A 15,660-nucleotide genomic window follows, 5' to 3' on the forward strand; every position below is an offset into this window, starting at 1 on the left:
TCCCGCCGGGGCGGGCTGACCGCCAGGCTGGCGGTGAGGCGCAAGCGCCAGCGAAAGTGGGCCTCAAGAGGCAGCCCGCCGTCCCCGCCCCCGTCTACGGCCATACTACCCTGAACGCGCCCGATCTCGTCTGATCTCGGAAGCTAAGCAGGGTCGGGCCTGGTTAGTACTTGGATGGGAGACCGCCTGGGAATACCGGGTGCTGTAGGCTTTTTGCCTCCCGCTCCGCTTTCTCCTTTAAATCGCCCGCGGGCGGTGGCCGCCGGCTCCGCCCGCGCCGGGGCCCCGCTGCAGGCCCCGCCTCCTCAGGCCCCTCCCACCACGGCGCGCGCGCCGGAGGGGGCGCTCCCCGCCGGCCCGGCCCGCCAGGCGGCCAGAAGGCGGCCCTGGAAGGCAGCCGCACCCCAGACGCCCCCGGGGTGCCTGGCCCGGACCCAGGCTCCACCGCGGGCCCGGTTGCCGTCCCTTCGGCCAGCGAGCCCCTCGACCTGCACCTGGCCGCCCCCACCGGCGCCCCGCCCCGGGGCCGCCACCTGTGTGCCGGTGGGTGTGTCCCTCCACAGCTCCCTCCGGCAAAAGCCTCGCCCCCCGCCGTGTGGCCGCCGCGGCCGGGTGCGGGAGCGGGATCGAGGGCAGGGGCCGCTTCCCCGGGCCTGCCGGCCGCCAGGGGCGGGCTCCTGAGCTCGGCGGGTGGTGTGCGGGCAAGGGTGGCCTCGCCGGGGCTGAGGGGCCGTGGCGACACGATGGTGGCTCCCAGTGGCTTCGTGCCAGCTGCTGTCGGGCAGGAGGGCCGGCCCGGGCTGCGGCCGGGCGGCGCCTAGCGCCGCGTGGGCGGACAGGGGCGATGCCCAAGGGACCGCGGGCCCCGGGCCCTGAAGCCTCCGGGGCCACGTCCCTGTGAGCGACGGGCCGGATCTTGGGCGGGGCGCCAAGCGCCGAAGGGTTCGCTGGGTCACGCCCGCCCTCGGCTGGGAGGGGGTGGCCAAACCCTCCGCCTCCGCCACCGCCCGGTACCCGAGACCTCCGTTCCCCCTGCCTGGGCGGGCGACGGGGTCCTGCCGGGGCGGGCTGACCGCCAGGCTGGCGGTGAGGCGCAAGCGCCAGCGAAAGTGGGCCTCAAGAGGCAGCCCGCCGTCCCCGTCCCGTCTACGGCCATACCACCCTGAACGCGCCCGATCTCGTCTGATCTCGGAAGCTAAGCAGGGTCGGGCCTGGTTAGTACTTGGATGGGAGACCGCCTGGGAATACCGGGTGCTGTAGGCTTTTTGCCTCCCGCTCCGCCTTCTCCTTGAACTCGCCCGCGGGCGGTGGCCGCCGGCTCCGCCCGCGCCGTGGCTCCGCTGCAGGCCCCGCCTCCTCAGGCCCCTCGCACCACGGCGCGCGCGCCGGAGGGGGCGCTCCCCGCCGGTCCGGCCCGCCAGGCGGCCAGAAGGCGGCCCTGGAAGGCAGCCGCACCCCAGATGCCCCCGGGGTGCCTGGCCCGGACCCAGGCTCCGCCGCGGGCCCGGTTGCCGTGCCTTCGGCCAGCGAGCCCGTCGACCTGCACTTGGCCGCCCCCACCGGCGCCCCGCCCCGGGGCCGCCACCTGTGTGCCGGTGGGTGTGTCCCTCCACAGCTCCCTCCGGCAAAAGCCCCGCCCCCGCCGTGTCGCCGCCGCGGCCGGGTGCGGGAGCGGGATCGAGGGCAGGGGCCGCTTCCCCGGGCCTGCCGGCCGCCAGGGGCGGGCTCCTGAGCTCGGCGGGTGGTGTGCGGGCAAGGGTGGCCTCGCCGGGGCTGAGGGGCCGTGGCGACACGATGGTGGCTCCCAGTGGCTTCGGGCCAGCTGCTGTCGGGCAGGAGGGCCGGCCCGGGCTGCGGCCGGGCGGCGCCTAGCGCCGCGTGGGCGGGCAGGGGCGATGCCCAAGGGACCGTGGGCCCCGGGCCCTGAAGCCTCCGGGGCCACGTCCCTGTGAGCGACGGGCGGGATCTTGGCGGGGCGCCAAGCGCCGAAGGGTTCGCTGGGTCACGCCCGCCCTCGGCTGGGAGGGGGTGGCCAAACCCTCCGCCTCCGCCACCGCCCGGTACCCGAGACCTCCGTTCCCCCTGCCTGGGCGGGCGACGGGGTCCTGCCGGGGCGGGCTGACCGCCAGGCTGTCGGTGAGGCGCAAGCGCCAGCGAAAGTGGGCCTCAAGAGGCAGCCCGCCGTCCCCGCCCCCGTCTACGGCCATACTACCCTGAACGCGCCCGATCTCGTCTGATCTCGGAAGCTTAAGCAGGGTCGGGCCTGGTTAGTACTTGGATGGGAGACCGCCTGGGAATACCGGGTGCTGTAGGATTTTTGCCTCCCGCTCCGCCTTCTCCTTTACTCGCCCGCGGGCGGTGGCCGCCGGCTCCGCCCGCGCCGGGGCCCCGCTGCAGGCCCCTCCTCCTCAGGCCCCTCCCACCACGGCGCACGCGCCGGAGGGGGCGCTCCCCGCCGGCCCGGCCCGCCAGGCGGCCAGAAGGCGGCCCTGGAAGGCAGCCGCACCCCAGACGCCCCCAGGGTGCCTGGCCCGGACCCAGGCTCCGCCGCGGGCCCGGTTGCCGTCCCTTCGGCCAGCGAGCCCCTCGACCTGCACCTGGCCGCCCCCTCCGGCGCCCCGCCCCGGGGCCGCCACCTGTGTGCCGGTGGGTGTGTCCCTCCACAGCTCCCTCCGGCAAAAGCCCCGCCCCCCGCCGTGTCGCCGCCGCGGCCGGGTGCGGGAGCGGGATCGAGGGCAGGGGCCTCTTCCCCGGGCCTGCCGGCCGCCAGGGGCGGGCTCCTGAGCTCGGCGGGTGGTGTGCGGGCAAGGGTGGCCTCGCCGGGGCTGAGGGGCCGTGGCGACACGATGGTGGCTCCCAGTGGTTTCGGGCCAGCTGCTGTCGGGCAGGAGGGCCGCACCAGGCTGCGGCTGGGCGGCGCCTAGCGCCGCGTGGGCGGGCAGGGGCGATGCCCAAGGGACCGCGGGCCCCGGGCCCTGAAGCCTCCGGGGCCACGTCCCTGTGAGCGACGGGCCGGATCTTGGGCGGGGCGCCAAGCGCCGAAGGGTTCGCTGGGTCACGCCCGCCCTCGGCTGGGAGGGGGTGGCCAAACCCTCCGCCTCCGCCACCGCCCGGTACCCGAGACCTCCGTTCCCCCTGCCTGGGCGGGCGACGGGGTCCTGCCGGGGCGGGCTGACCGCCAGGCTGGCGGTGAGGCGCAAGCGCCAGCGAAAGTGGGCCTCAAGAGGCAGCCCGCCGTCCCCGTCCCGTCTACGGCCATACCACCCTGAACGCGCCCGATCTCGTCTGATCTCGGAAGCTAAGCAGGGTCGGGCCTGGTTAGTACTTGGATGGGAGACCGCCTGGGAATACCGGGTGCTGTAGGCTTTTTGCCTCCCGCTCCGCCTTCTCCTTTAACTCGCCCGCGGGCGGTGGCCGCCGGCTCCGCCCGCGCCGGGGTCCCGCTGCAGGCCCCGCCTCCTCAGGCCCCTCCCACCACGGCGCGCGCGCCGGAGGGGGCGCTCCCCGCCGGCCCGGCCCGCCAGGGGGCCAGAAGGCGGCCCTGGAAGGCAGCCGCACCCCAGACGCCCCCGGGGTGCCTGGCCCGGACCCAGGCTCCGCCGCGGGCCCGGTTGCCGTGCCTCCGGCCAGCGAGCCCGTCGACCTGCACCTGGCCGCCCCCACCGGCGCCCCGCCCCGGGGCCGCCACCTGTGTGCCGGTGGGTGTGTCCCTCCACAGCTCCCTCTGGCAAAAGCCCAGCCCCCGCCGTGTCGCCGCCGCGGCCGTGTGCGGGAGCGGGATCGAGGGCAGGGGCCGCTTCCCCGGGCCTGCCGGCCGCCAGGGGCGGGCTCCGGAGTTCGGCGGGTGGTGTGCGGGCAAGGGTGGCCTCGCCGGGGCTGTGGGGCCGTGGCGACACGATGGTGGCTCCCAGTGGCTTCGGGCCAGCTGCTGTCGGGCAGGAGGGCCGGCCCGGGATGCGGCCGGGCGGCGCCTAGCGCCGCGTGGTCGGGCAGGGGCGATGCCCAAGGGACCGCGGGCCCCGGGCCCTGAAGCCTCCGGGGCCACGTCCCTGTGAGCGACGGGCCGGATCTTGGGCGGGGCGCCAAGCGCCGAAGGGTTCGCTGGGTCACGCCCGCCCTCGGCTGGGAGGGGGTGGCCAAACCCTCCGCCTCCGCCACCGCCCGGTACCCGAGACCTCCGTTCCCCCTGCCTGGGCGGGCGACGGGGTCCTGCCGGGGCGGGCTGACCGCCAGGCTGGCGGTGAGGCGCAAGCGCCAACGAAAGTGGGCCTCAAGAGGCAGCCCGCCGTCCCCGTCCCGTCTACGGCCATACCACCCTGAACGCGCCCGATCTCGTCTGATCTCGGAAGCTAAGCAGGGTCGGGCCTGGTTAGTACTTGGATGGGAGACCGCCTGGGAATACCGGGTGCTGTAGGCTTTTTGCCTCCCGCTCCGCCTTCTCCTTGAACTCGCCCGCGGGCGGTGGCCGCCGGCTCCGCCCGCGCCGGGGCCCCGCTGCAGGCCCCGCCTCCTCAGGCCCCTCCCACCACGGCGCGCGCGCCGGAGGGGGCGCTCCCCGCCGGCCCGGCCCGCCAGGGGGCCAGAAGGCGGCCCTGGAAAGCAGCCGCACCCCAGACGCCCCCGGGGTGCCTGGCCCGGACCCAGGCTCCGCCGCGGGCCCGGTTGCCGTGCCTTCGGCCAGCGAGCCCGTCGACCTGCACCTGGCCGCCCCCACCGGCGCCCCGCCCCGGGGCCGCCACCTGTGTGCCGGTGGGTGTGTCCCTCCACAGCTCCCTCTGGCAAAAGCCCAGCCCCCGCCGTGTCGCCGCCGCGGCCGTGTGCGGGAGCGGGATCGAGGGCAGGGGCCGCTTCCCCGGGCCTGCCGGCCGCCAGGGGCGGGCTCCTGAGCTCGGCGGGTGGTGTGCGGGCAAGGGTGGCCTCGCCGGGGCTGTGGGGCCGTGGCGACACGATGGTGGCTCCCAGTGGCTTCGGGCCAGCTGCTGTCGGGCAGGAGGGCCGGCCCGGGATGCGGCCGGGCGGCGCCTAGCGCCGCGTGGTCGGGCAGGGGCGATGCCCAAGGGACCGCGGGCCCCGGGCCCTGAAGCCTCCGGGGCCACGTCCCTGTGAGCGACGGGCCGGATCTTGGGCGGGGCGCCAAGCGCCGAAGGGTTCGCTGGGTCACGCCCGCCCTCGGCTGGGAGGGGGTGGCCAAACCCTCCGCCTCCGCCACCGCCCGGTACCCGAGACCTCCGTTCCCCCTGCCTGGGCGGGCGACGGGGTCCTGCCGGGGCGGGCTGACCGCCAGGCTGGCGGTGAGGCGCAAGCGCCAGCGAAAGTGGGCCTCAAGAGGCAGCCCGCCGTCCCCGTCCCGTCTACGGCCATACCACCCTGAACGCGCCCGATCTCGTCTGATCTCGGAAGCTTAGCAGGGTCGGGCCTGGTTAGTACTTGGATGGGAGACCTCCTGGGAATACCGGGTGCTGTAGGCTTTTTGCCTCCCGCTCCGCCTTCTCCTTGAACTCGCCCGCGGGCGCTGGCCGCCGGCTCCGCCCGCGCCGGGGCTCCGCTGCAGGCCCCGCCTCCTCAGGCCCCTCGCACCACGGCGCGCGCGCCGGAGGGGGCGCTCCCCGCCGGCCCGGCCCGCCAGGCGGCCAGAAGGCGGCCCTGGAAGGCAGCCGCACCCCAGACGCCCCCGGGGTGCCTGGCCCGGACCCAGGCTCCGCCGCGGGCCCGGTTGCCGTGCCTTCGGCCAGCGAGCCCGTCGACCTGCACCTGGCCGCCCCCACCGGCGCCCCGCCCCGGGGCCGCCACCTGTGTGCCGGTGGGTGTGTCCCTCCACAGCTCCCTCCGGCAAAAGCCCCGCCCCCGCCGTGTCGCCGCCGCGGCCGGGTGCGGGAGCGGGATCGAGAGCAGGGGCCGCTTCCCCGGGCCTGCCGGCCCCAGGGGCGGGCTCCTGAGCTCGGCGGGTGGTGTGCGGGCAAGGGTGGCCTCGCCGGGGCTGAGGGGCCGTGGCGACACGATGGTGGCTCCCAGTGGCTTCGGGCCAGCTGCTGTCGGGCAGGAGGGCCGGCCCGGGCTGCGGCCGGGCGGCGCCTAGCGCCGCGTGAGCGGGCAGGGGCGATGCCCAAGGGACCGCGGGCCCCGGGCCCTGAAGCCTCCGGGGCCACGTCCCTGTGAGCGACGGGCGGGATCTTGGCGGGGCGCCAAGCGCCGAAGGGTTCGCTGGGTCACGCCCGCCCTCGGCTGGGAGGGGGTGGCCAAACCCTCCGCCTCCGCCACCGCCCGGTACCCGAGACCTCCGTTCCCCCTGCCTGGGCGGGCGACGGGGTCCTGCCGGGGCGGGCTGACCGCCAGGCGGTCGGTGAGGCGCAAGCGCCAGCGAAAGTGGGCCTCAAGAGGCAGCCCGCCGTCCCCGCCCCCGTCTACGGCCATACCACCCTGAACGCGCCCGATCTCGTCTGATCTCGGAAGCTTAAGCAGGGTCGGGCCTGGTTAGTACTTGGATGGGAGACCGCCTGGGAATACCGGGTGCTGTAGGCTTTTTGCCTCCCGCTCCGCCTTCTCCTTTACTCGCCCGCGGGCGGTGGCCGCCGGCTCCGCCCGCGCCGGGGCCCCGCTGCAGGCCCCTCCTCCTCAGGCCCCTCCCACCACGGCGCACGCGCCGGAGGGGGCGCTCCCCGCCGGCCCGGCCCGCCAGGCGGCCAGAAGGCGGCCCTGGAAGGCAGCCGCACCCCAGACGCCCCCAGGGTGCCTGGCCTGGACCCAGGCTCCGCCGCGGGCCCGGTTGCCGTCCCTTCGGCCAGCGAGCCCCTCGACCTGCACCTGGCCGCCCCCTCCGGCGCCCCGCCCCGGGGCCGCCACCTGTGTGCCGGTGGGTGTGTCCCTCCACAGCTCCCTCCGGCAAAAGCCCCGCCCCCCGCCGTGTCGCCGCCGCGGCCGGGTGCGGGAGCGGGATCGAGGGCAGGGGCCGCTTCCCCGGGCCTGCCGGCCGCCAGGGGCGGGCTCCTGAGCTCGGCGGGTGGTGTGCGGGCAAGGGTGGCCTCGCCGGGGCTGAGGGGCCGTGGCGACACGATGGTGGCTCCCAGTGGTTTCGGGCCAGCTGCTGTCGGGCAGGAGGGCCGCACCAGGCTGCGGCTGGGCGGCGCCTAGCGCCGCGTGGGCGGGCAGGGGCGATGCCCAAGGGACCGCGGGCCCCGGGCCCTGAAGCCTCCGGGGCCACGTCCCTGTGAGCGACGGGCCGGATCTTGGGCGGGGCGCCAAGCGCCGAAGGGTTCGCTGGGTCACGCCCGCCCTCGGCTGGGAGGGGGTGGCCAAACCCTCCGCCTCCGCCACCGCCCGGTACCCGAGACCTCCGTTCCCCCTGCCTGGGCGGGCGACGGGGTCCTGCCGGGGCGGGCTGACCGCCAGGCTGGCGGTGAGGCGCAAGCGCCAGCGAAAGTGGGCCTCAAGAGGCAGCCCGCCGTCCCCGTCCCGTCTACGGCCATACCACCCTGAACGCGCCCGATCTCGTCTGATCTCGGAAGCTAAGCAGGGTCGGGCCTGGTTAGTACTTGGATGGGAGACCGCCTGGGAATACCGGGTGCTGTAGGCTTTTTGCCTCCCGCTCCGCCTTCTCCTTTAACTCGCCCGCGGGCGGTGGCCGCCGGCTCCGCCCGCGCCGGGGCCCCGCTGCAGGCCCCGCCTCCTCAGGCCCCTCCCACCACGGCGCGCGCGCCGGAGGGGGCGCTCCCCGCCGGCCCGGCCCGCCAGGCGGCCAGAAGGCGGCCCTGGAAGGCAGCCGCACCCCAGACGCCCCCGGGGTGCCTGGCCCGGACCCAGGCTCCGCCGCGGGCCCGGTTGCCGTCCCTTCGGCCAGCGAGCCCCTCGACCTGCACCTGGCCGCCCCCACCGGCGCCCCGCCCCGGGGCCGCCACCTGTGTGCCGGTGGGTGTGTCCCTCCACAGCTCCCTCCGGCAAAAGCCCCGCCCCCCGCCGTGTCGCCGCCGCGGCCGGGTGCGGGAGCGGGATCGAGGGCAGGGGCCGCTTCCCCGGGCCTGCCGGCCGCCAGGGGCGGGCTCCTGAGCTCGGCGGGTGGTGTGCGGGCAAGGGTGGCCTCGCCGGGGCTGAGGGGCCGTGGCGACACGATGGTGGCTCCCAGTGGCTTCGGGCCAGCTGCTGTCGGGCAGGAGGGCCGGCCCGGGCTGCGGCTGGGCGGCGCCTAGCGCCGCGTGGGCGGGCAGGGGCGATGCCCAAGGGACCGCGGGCCCCGGGCCCTGAAGCCTCCGGGGCCACGTCCCTGTGAGCGACGGGCCGGATCTTGGGCGGGGCGCCAAGCGCCGAAGGGTTCGCTGGGTCACGCCCGCCCTCGGCTGGGAGGGGGTGGCCAAACCCTCCGCCTCCGCCACCGCCCGGTACCCGAGACCTCCGTTCCCCCTGCCTGGGCGGGCGACGGGGTCCTGCCGGGGCGGGCTGACCGCCAGGCTGGCGGTGAGGCGCAAGCGCCAGCGAAAGTGGGCCTCAAGAGGCAGCCCGCCGTCCCCGCCCCCGTCTACGGCCATACCACCCTGAACGCGCCCGATCTCGTCTGATCTCGGAAGCTAAGCAGGGTCGGGCCTGGTTAGTACTTGGATGGGAGACCGCCTGTGAATACCGGGTGCTGTAGGCTTTTTGCCTCCCGCTCCGCCTTCTCCTTTAACTCGCCCGCGGGCGCTGGCCGCCGGCTCCGCCCGCGCCGGGGCTCCGCTGCAGGCCCCGCCTCCTCAGGGCCCTCGCACCACGGCGCGCGCGCCGGAGGGGGCGCTCCCCGCCGGCCCGGCCCGCCAGGCGGCCAGAAGGCGGCCCTGGAAGGCAGCCGCACCCCAGACGCCCCCGGGGTGCCTGGCCCGGACCCAGGCTCCGCCGCGGGCCCGGTTGCCGTCCCTTCGGCCAGCGAGCCCCTCGACCTGCACCTGGCCGCCCCCACCGGCGCCCCGCCCCGGGGCCGCCACCTGTGTGCCGGTGGGTGTGTCCCTCCACAGCTCCCTCCGGCAAAAGCCCCGCCCCCCGCCGTGTCGCCGCCTCGGCCGGGTGCGGGAGCGGGATCGAGAGCAGGGGCCGCTTCCCCGGGCCTGCCGGCCCCAGGGGCGGGCTCCTGAGCTCGGCGGGTGGTGTGCGGGCAAGGGTGGCCTCGCCGGGGCTGAGGGGCCGTGGCGACACGATGGTGGCTCCCAGTGGCTTCGGGCCAGCTGCTGTCGGGCAGGAGGGCCGGCCCGGGCTGCGGCCGGGCGGCGCCTAGCGCCGCGTGAGCGGGCAGGGGCGATGCCCAAGGGACCGCGGGCCCCGGGCCCTGAAGCCTCCGGGGCCACGTCCCTGTGAGCGACGGGCGGGATCTTGGCGGGGCGCCAAGCGCCGAAGGGTTCGCTGGGTCACGCCCGCCCTCGGCTGGGAGGGGGTGGCCAAACCCTCCGCCTCCGCCACCGCCCGGTACCCGAGACCTCCGTTCCCCCTGCCTGGGCGGGCGACGGGGTCCTGCCGGGGCGGGCTGACCGCCAGGCGGTCGGTGAGGCGCAAGCGCCAGCGAAAGTGGGCCTCAAGAGGCAGCCCGCCGTCCCCGCCCCCGTCTACGGCCATACCACCCTGAACGCGCCCGATCTCGTCTGATCTCGGAAGCTTAAGCAGGGTCGGGCCTGGTTAGTACTTGGATGGGAGACCGCCTGGGAATACCGGGTGCTGTAGGCTTTTTGCCTCCCGCTCCGCCTTCTCCTTTACTCGCCCGCGGGCGGTGGCCGCCGGCTCCGCCCGCGCCGGGGCCCCGCTGCAGGCCCCTCCTCCTCAGGCCCCTCCCACCACGGCGCACGCGCCGGAGGGGGCGCTCCCCGCCGGCCCGGCCCGCCAGGCGGCCAGAAGGCGGCCCTGGAAGGCAGCCGCACCCCAGACGCCCCCAGGGTGCCTGGCCTGGACCCAGGCTCCGCCGCGGGCCCGGTTGCCGTCCCTTCGGCCAGCGAGCCCCTCGACCTGCACCTGGCCGCCCCCTCCGGCGCCCCGCCCCGGGGCCGCCACCTGTGTGCCGGTGGGTGTGTCCCTCCACAGCTCCCTCCGGCAAAAGCCCCGCCCCCCGCCGTGTCGCCGCCGCGGCCGGGTGCGGGAGCGGGATCGAGGGCAGGGGCCTCTTCCCCGGGCCTGCCGGCCGCCAGGGGCGGGCTCCTGAGCTCGGCGGGTGGTGTGCGGGCAAGGGTGGCCTCGCCGGGGCTGAGGGGCCGTGGCGACACGATGGTGGCTCCCAGTGGTTTCGGGCCAGCTGCTGTCGGGCAGGAGGGCCGCACCAGGCTGCGGCTGGGCGGCGCCTAGCGCCGCGTGGGCGGGCAGGGGCGATGCCCAAGGGACCGCGGGCCCCGGGCCCTGAAGCCTCCGGGGCCACGTCCCTGTGAGCGACGGGCCGGATCTTGGGCGGGGCGCCAAGCGCCGAAGGGTTCGCTGGGTCACGCCCGCCCTCGGCTGGGAGGGGGTGGCCAAACCCTCCGCCTCCGCCACCGCCCGGTACCCGAGACCTCCGTTCCCCCTGCCTGGGCGGGCGACGGGGTCCTGCCGGGGCGGGCTGACCGCCAGGCTGGCGGTGAGGCGCAAGCGCCAGCGAAAGTGGGCCTCAAGAGGCAGCCCGCCGTCCCCGTCCCGTCTACGGCCATACCACCCTGAACGCGCCCGATCTCGTCTGATCTCGGAAGCTAAGCAGGGTCGGGCCTGGTTAGTACTTGGATGGGAGACCGCCTGGGAATACCGGGTGCTGTAGGCTTTTTGCCTCCCGCTCCGCCTTCTCCTTTAACTCGCCCGCGGGCGGTGGCCGCCGGCTCCGCCCGCGCCGGGGCCCCGCTGCAGGCCCCGCCTCCTCAGGCCCCTCCCACCACGGCGCGCGCGCCGGAGGGGGCGCTCCCCGCCGGCCCGGCCCGCCAGGCGGCCAGAAGGCGGCCCTGGAAGGCAGCCGCACCCCAGACGCCCCCGGGGTGCCTGGCCCGGACCCAGGCTCCGCCGCGGGCCCGGTTGCCGTCCCTTCGGCCAGCGAGCCCCTCGACCTGCACCTGGCCGCCCCCACCGGCGCCCCGCCCCGGGGCCGCCACCTGTGTGCCGGTGGGTGTGTCCCTCCACAGCTCCCTCCGGCAAAAGCCCCGCCCCCCGCCGTGTCGCCGCCGCGGCCGGGTGCGGGAGCGGGATCGAGGGCAGGGGCCGCTTCCCCGGGCCTGCCGGCCGCCAGGGGCGGGCTCCTGAGCTCGGCGGGTGGTGTGCGGGCAAGGGTGGCCTCGCCGGGGCTGAGGGGCCGTGGCGACACGATGGTGGCTCCCAGTGGCTTCGGGCCAGCTGCTGTCGGGCAGGAGGGCCGGCCCGGGCTGCGGCTGGGCGGCGCCTAGCGCCGCGTGGGCGGGCAGGGGCGATGCCCAAGGGACCGCGGGCCCCGGGCCCTGAAGCCTCCGGGGCCACGTCCCTGTGAGCGACGGGCCGGATCTTGGGCGGGGCGCCAAGCGCCGAAGGGTTCGCTGGGTCACGCCCGCCCTCGGCTGGGAGGGGGTGGCCAAACCCTCCGCCTCCGCCACCGCCCGGTACCCGAGACCTCCGTTCCCCCTGCCTGGGCGGGCGACGGGGTCCTGCCGGGGCGGGCTGACCGCCAGGCTGGCGGTGAGGCGCAAGCGCCAGCGAAAGTGGGCCTCAAGAGGCAGCCCGCCGTCCCCGCCCCCGTCTACGGCCATACCACCCTGAACGCGCCCGATCTCGTCTGATCTCGGAAGCTAAGCAGGGTCGGGCCTGGTTAGTACTTGGATGGGAGACCGCCTGTGAATACCGGGTGCTGTAGGCTTTTTGCCTCCCGCTCCGCCTTCTCCTTTAACTCGCCCGCGGGCGCTGGCCGCCGGCTCCGCCCGCGCCGGGGCTCCGCTGCAGGCCCCGCCTCCTCAGGGCCCTCGCACCACGGCGCGCGCGCCGGAGGGGGCGCTCCCCGCCGGCCCGGCCCGCCAGGCGGCCAGAAGGCGGCCCTGGAAGGCAGCCGCACCCCAGACGCCCCCGGGGTGCCTGGCCCGGACCCAGGCTCCGCCGCGGGCCCGGTTGCCGTCCCTTCGGCCAGCGAGCCCCTCGACCTGCACCTGGCCGCCCCCACCGGCGCCCCGCCCCGGGGCCGCCACCTGTGTGCCGGTGGGTGTGTCCCTCCACAGCTCCCTCCGGCAAAAGCCCCGCCCCCCGCCGTGTCGCCGCCTCGGCCGGGTGCGGGAGCGGGATCCAGGGCAGGGGCCGCTTCCCCGGGCCTGCCGGCCGCCAGGGGCGGGCTCCTGAGCTCGGCGGGTGGTGTGCGGGCAAGGGTGGCCTCGCCGGGGCTGAGGGGCCGTGGCGACACGATGGTGGCTCCCAGTGGCTTCGGGCCAGCTGCTGTCGGGCAGGAGGGCCGGCCCGGGCTGCGGCCGGGCGGCGCCTAGCGCCGCGTGGGCGGGCAGGGGCGATGCCCAAGGGACCGCGGGCCCCGGGCCCTGAAGCCTCCGGGGCCACGTCCCTGTGAGCGACGGGCGGGATCTTGGCGGGGCGCCAAGCGCCGAAGGGTTCGCTGGGTCACGCCCGCCCTCGGCTGGGAGGGGGTGGCCAAACCCTCCGCCTCCGCCACCGCCCGGTACCCGAGACCTCCGTTCCCCCTGCCTGGGCGGGCGACGGGGTCCTGCCGGGGCGGGTTGACCGCCAGGCTGGCGGTGAGGCGCAAGCGCCAGCGAAAGTGGGCCTCAAGAGGCAGCCCGCCGTCCCCGCCCCCGTGTACGGCCATACCACCCTGAACGCGCCCGATCTCGTCTGATCTCGGAAGCTAAGCAGGGTCGGGCCTGGTTAGTACTTGGATGGGAGACCGCCTGGGAATACCGGGTGCTGTAGGCTTTTTGCCTCCCGTTCCGCCTTCTCCTTTAACTCGCCCGCGGGCGGTGGCCGCCGGCTCCGCCCGCGCCGGGGCCCCGCTGCAGGCCCCGCCTCCTCAGGCCCCTCCCACCACGGCGCGCGCGCCGGAGGGGGCGCTCCCCGCCGGCCCGGCCCGCCAGGCGGCCAGAAGGCGGCCCTGGAAGGCAGCCGCACCCCAGACGCCCCCGGGGTGCCTGGCCCGGACCCAGGCTCCGCCGCGGGCCCGGTTGCCGTCCCTTCGGCCAGCGAGCCCCTCGACCTGCACCTGGCCGCCCCCACCGGCGCCCCGCCCCGGGGCCGCCACCTGTGTGCCGGTGGGTGTGTCCCTCCACAGCTCCCTCCGGCAAAAGCCCCGCCCCCCGCCGTGTCGCCGCCGCGGCCGGGTGCGGGAGCGGGATCGAGGGCAGGGGCCGCTTCCCCGGGCCTGCCGGCCGCCAGGGGCGGGCTCCTGAGCTCGGCGGGTGGTGTGCGGGCAAGGGTGGCCTCGCCGGGGCTGAGGGGCCGTGGCGACACGATGGTGGCTCCCAGTGGCTTCGGGCCAGCTGCTGTCGGGCAGGAGGGCCTGCCCGGGCTGCGGCTGGGCGGCGCCTAGCGCCGCGTGGGCGGGCAGGGGCGATGCCCAAGGGACCGCGGGCCCCGGGCCCTGAAGCCTCCGGGGCCACGTCCCTGTGAGCGACGGGCCGGATCTTGGGCGGGGCGCCAAGCGCCGAAGGGTTCGCTGGGTCACGCCCGCCCTCGGCTGGGAGGGGGTGGCCAAACCCTCCGCCTCCGCCACCGCCCGGTACCCGAGACCTCCGTTCCCCCTGCCTGGGCGGGCGACGGGGTCCTGCCGGGGCGGGCTGACCGCCAGGCTGGCGGTGAGGCGCAAGCGCCAGCGAAAGTGGGCCTCAAGAGGCAGCCCGCCGTCCCCGCCCCCGTCTACGGCCATACCACCCTGAACGCGCCCGATCTCGTCTGATCTCGGAAGCTAAGCAGGGTCGGGCCTGGTTAGTACTTGGATGGGAGACCGCCTGTGAATACCGGGTGCTGTAGGCTTTTTGCCTCCCGCTCCGCCTTCTCCTTTAACTCGCCCGCGGGCGCTGGCCGCCGGCTCCGCCCGCGCCGGGGCTCCGCTGCAGGCCCCGCCTCCTCAGGGCCCTCGCACCACGGCGCGCGCGCCGGAGGGGGCGCTCCCCGCCGGCCCGGCCCGCCAGGCGGCCAGAAGGCGGCCCTGGAAGGCAGCCGCACCCCAGACGCCCCCGGGGTGCCTGGCCCGGACCCAGGCTCCGCCGCGGGCCCGGTTGCCGTCCCTTCGGCCAGCGAGCCCCTCGACCTGCACCTGGCCGCCCCCACCGGCGCCCCGCCCCGGGGCCGCCACCTGTGTGCCGGTGGGTGTGTCCCTCCACAGCTCCCTCCGGCAAAAGCCTCGCCCCCCGCTGTGTCGCCGCCGCGGCCGGGTGCGGGAGCGGGATCGAGGGCAGGGGCCGCTTCCCCGGGCCTGCCGGCCGCCAGGGGCGGGCTCCTGAGCCCGGCAGGTGGTGTGCGGGCAAGGGTGGCCTCGCCGGGGCTGAGGGGCCGTGGCGACACGATGGTGGCTCCCAGTGGCTTCGGGCCAGCTGCTGTCGGGCAGGAGGGCCGGCCCGGGTTGCGGCTGGGCGGCGCCTAGCGCCGCGTGGGCGGGCAGGGGCGATGCCCAAGGGACCGCGGGCCCCGGGCACTGAAGCCTCCGGGGCCACGTCCCTGTGAGCGACGGGCGGGATCTTGGCGGGGCGCCAAGCGCCGAAGGGTTCGCTGGGTCACGCCCGCCCTCGGCTGGGAGGGGGTGGCCAAACCCTCCGCCTCCGCCACCGCCCGGTACCCGAGACCTCCGTTCCCCCTGCCTGGGCGGGCGACGGGGTCCTGCCGGGGCGGGCTGACCGCCAGGCTGGCGGTGAGGCGCAAGCGCCAGCGAAAGTGGGCCTCAAGAGGCAGCCCGCCGTCCCCGCCCCCGTCTACGGCCATACTACCCTGAACGCGCCCGATCTCGTCTGATCTCGGAAGCTAAGCAGGGTCGGGCCTGGTTAGTACTTGGATGGGAGACCGCCTGGGAATACCGGGTGCTGTAGGCTTTTTGCCTCCCGCTCCGCCTTCTCCTTTAACTCGCCCGCGGGCGGTGGCCGCCGGCTCCGCCCGCGCCGGGGCCCCGCTGCAGGCCCCGCCTCCTCAGGCCCCTCCCACCACGGCACGCGCGCCGGAGGGGGCGCTCCCCGCCGGCCCGGCCCGCCAGGCGGCCAGAAGGCGGCCCTGGAAGGCAGCCGCACCCCAGACGCCCCCGGGGTGCCTGGCCCGGACCCAGGCTCCGCCGCGGGCCCGGTTGCCGTGCCTTCCGCCAGCGAGCCCCTCGACCTGCACCTGGCCGCCCCCACCGGCGCCCCGCCCCGGGGCCGCCACCTGTGTGCCGGTGGGTGTGTCCCTCCACAGCTCCCCCAGGCAAAAGCCTCGCCCCCCGCCGTGTCGCCGCCGCGGCCGGGTGCGGGAGCGGGATCGAGGGCAGGGGCCGCTTCCCTGGGCCTGCCGGCCGCCAGGGGCGGGCTCCTGAGCCCGGCGGGTGGTGTGCGGGCAAGGGTGGCCTCGCCGGGGCTGAGGGGCCGTGGCGACACGATGGTGGCTCCCAGTGGCTTCAGGCCAGCTGCTGTCGGGCAGGAGGGCCGGCCCGGGTTGCGGCTGGGCGGCGCCTAGCGCCGCGTGGGCGGGCAGGGGCGATGCCCAAGGGACCGCGGGCCCCGGGCACTGAAGCCTCCGGGGCCACGTCCCTGTGAGCGACGGGCGGGATCTTGGCGGGGCGCCAAGCGC

The 15,660-nt window shown here is 77.0% G+C and overlaps 15 non-coding genes across 15 annotated transcripts; all 15 read left to right on the plus strand.

Annotated features, from left to right (window-relative positions):
- Positions 1 to 92: 92 nt before the first annotated feature.
- On the plus strand, positions 93 to 211 carry LOC149746041 (5S ribosomal RNA). Its single transcript, XR_016389876.1, has one exon. It is a non-coding gene; the product is annotated as a 5S ribosomal RNA (ribosomal RNA).
- A 933-nt stretch (positions 212 to 1,144) lies between these two features.
- Positions 1,145 to 1,263, plus strand: LOC149746042 (5S ribosomal RNA). The gene has a single exon (XR_016389223.1). It is a non-coding gene; the product is annotated as a 5S ribosomal RNA (ribosomal RNA).
- Positions 1,264 to 2,195: 932 nt separating this feature from the next.
- Positions 2,196 to 2,315, plus strand: LOC149746043 (5S ribosomal RNA). Its single transcript, XR_016390418.1, has one exon. It is a non-coding gene; the product is annotated as a 5S ribosomal RNA (ribosomal RNA).
- A 932-nt stretch (positions 2,316 to 3,247) lies between these two features.
- LOC149746044 (5S ribosomal RNA) lies at positions 3,248 to 3,366 on the plus strand. Its single transcript, XR_016389224.1, has one exon. It is a non-coding gene; the product is annotated as a 5S ribosomal RNA (ribosomal RNA).
- Positions 3,367 to 4,298: 932 nt separating this feature from the next.
- Positions 4,299 to 4,417, plus strand: LOC149746045 (5S ribosomal RNA). Its single transcript, XR_016389225.1, has one exon. It is a non-coding gene; the product is annotated as a 5S ribosomal RNA (ribosomal RNA).
- Positions 4,418 to 5,349: 932 nt separating this feature from the next.
- Positions 5,350 to 5,468, plus strand: LOC149746046 (5S ribosomal RNA). The gene has a single exon (XR_016390140.1). It is a non-coding gene; the product is annotated as a 5S ribosomal RNA (ribosomal RNA).
- Positions 5,469 to 6,399: 931 nt separating this feature from the next.
- LOC149746047 (5S ribosomal RNA) lies at positions 6,400 to 6,519 on the plus strand. The gene has a single exon (XR_016390345.1). It is a non-coding gene; the product is annotated as a 5S ribosomal RNA (ribosomal RNA).
- A 932-nt stretch (positions 6,520 to 7,451) lies between these two features.
- Positions 7,452 to 7,570, plus strand: LOC149746048 (5S ribosomal RNA). Its single transcript, XR_016389226.1, has one exon. It is a non-coding gene; the product is annotated as a 5S ribosomal RNA (ribosomal RNA).
- Positions 7,571 to 8,504: 934 nt separating this feature from the next.
- Positions 8,505 to 8,623, plus strand: LOC149746049 (5S ribosomal RNA). Its single transcript, XR_016389722.1, has one exon. It is a non-coding gene; the product is annotated as a 5S ribosomal RNA (ribosomal RNA).
- Positions 8,624 to 9,555: 932 nt separating this feature from the next.
- LOC149746050 (5S ribosomal RNA) lies at positions 9,556 to 9,675 on the plus strand. Its single transcript, XR_016390346.1, has one exon. It is a non-coding gene; the product is annotated as a 5S ribosomal RNA (ribosomal RNA).
- Positions 9,676 to 10,607: 932 nt separating this feature from the next.
- LOC149746051 (5S ribosomal RNA) lies at positions 10,608 to 10,726 on the plus strand. Its single transcript, XR_016389227.1, has one exon. It is a non-coding gene; the product is annotated as a 5S ribosomal RNA (ribosomal RNA).
- A 934-nt stretch (positions 10,727 to 11,660) lies between these two features.
- On the plus strand, positions 11,661 to 11,779 carry LOC149746052 (5S ribosomal RNA). The gene has a single exon (XR_016389723.1). It is a non-coding gene; the product is annotated as a 5S ribosomal RNA (ribosomal RNA).
- Positions 11,780 to 12,712: 933 nt separating this feature from the next.
- LOC149746053 (5S ribosomal RNA) lies at positions 12,713 to 12,831 on the plus strand. Its single transcript, XR_016390100.1, has one exon. It is a non-coding gene; the product is annotated as a 5S ribosomal RNA (ribosomal RNA).
- Positions 12,832 to 13,765: 934 nt separating this feature from the next.
- Positions 13,766 to 13,884, plus strand: LOC149746054 (5S ribosomal RNA). Its single transcript, XR_016389724.1, has one exon. It is a non-coding gene; the product is annotated as a 5S ribosomal RNA (ribosomal RNA).
- Positions 13,885 to 14,817: 933 nt separating this feature from the next.
- On the plus strand, positions 14,818 to 14,936 carry LOC149746055 (5S ribosomal RNA). Its single transcript, XR_016389877.1, has one exon. It is a non-coding gene; the product is annotated as a 5S ribosomal RNA (ribosomal RNA).
- Positions 14,937 to 15,660: the final 724 nt, after the last annotated feature.

The sequence above is a fragment of the Delphinapterus leucas genome, chromosome 19 (genome assembly GCF_059928025.1).
Source record: "Delphinapterus leucas isolate spDelLeu-1000000601 "Yukka" chromosome 19, BTC_Dleu_Yukka2, whole genome shotgun sequence".
In the NCBI taxonomy this organism is placed as follows: Eukaryota; Metazoa; Chordata; class Mammalia; order Artiodactyla; family Monodontidae; genus Delphinapterus; species Delphinapterus leucas.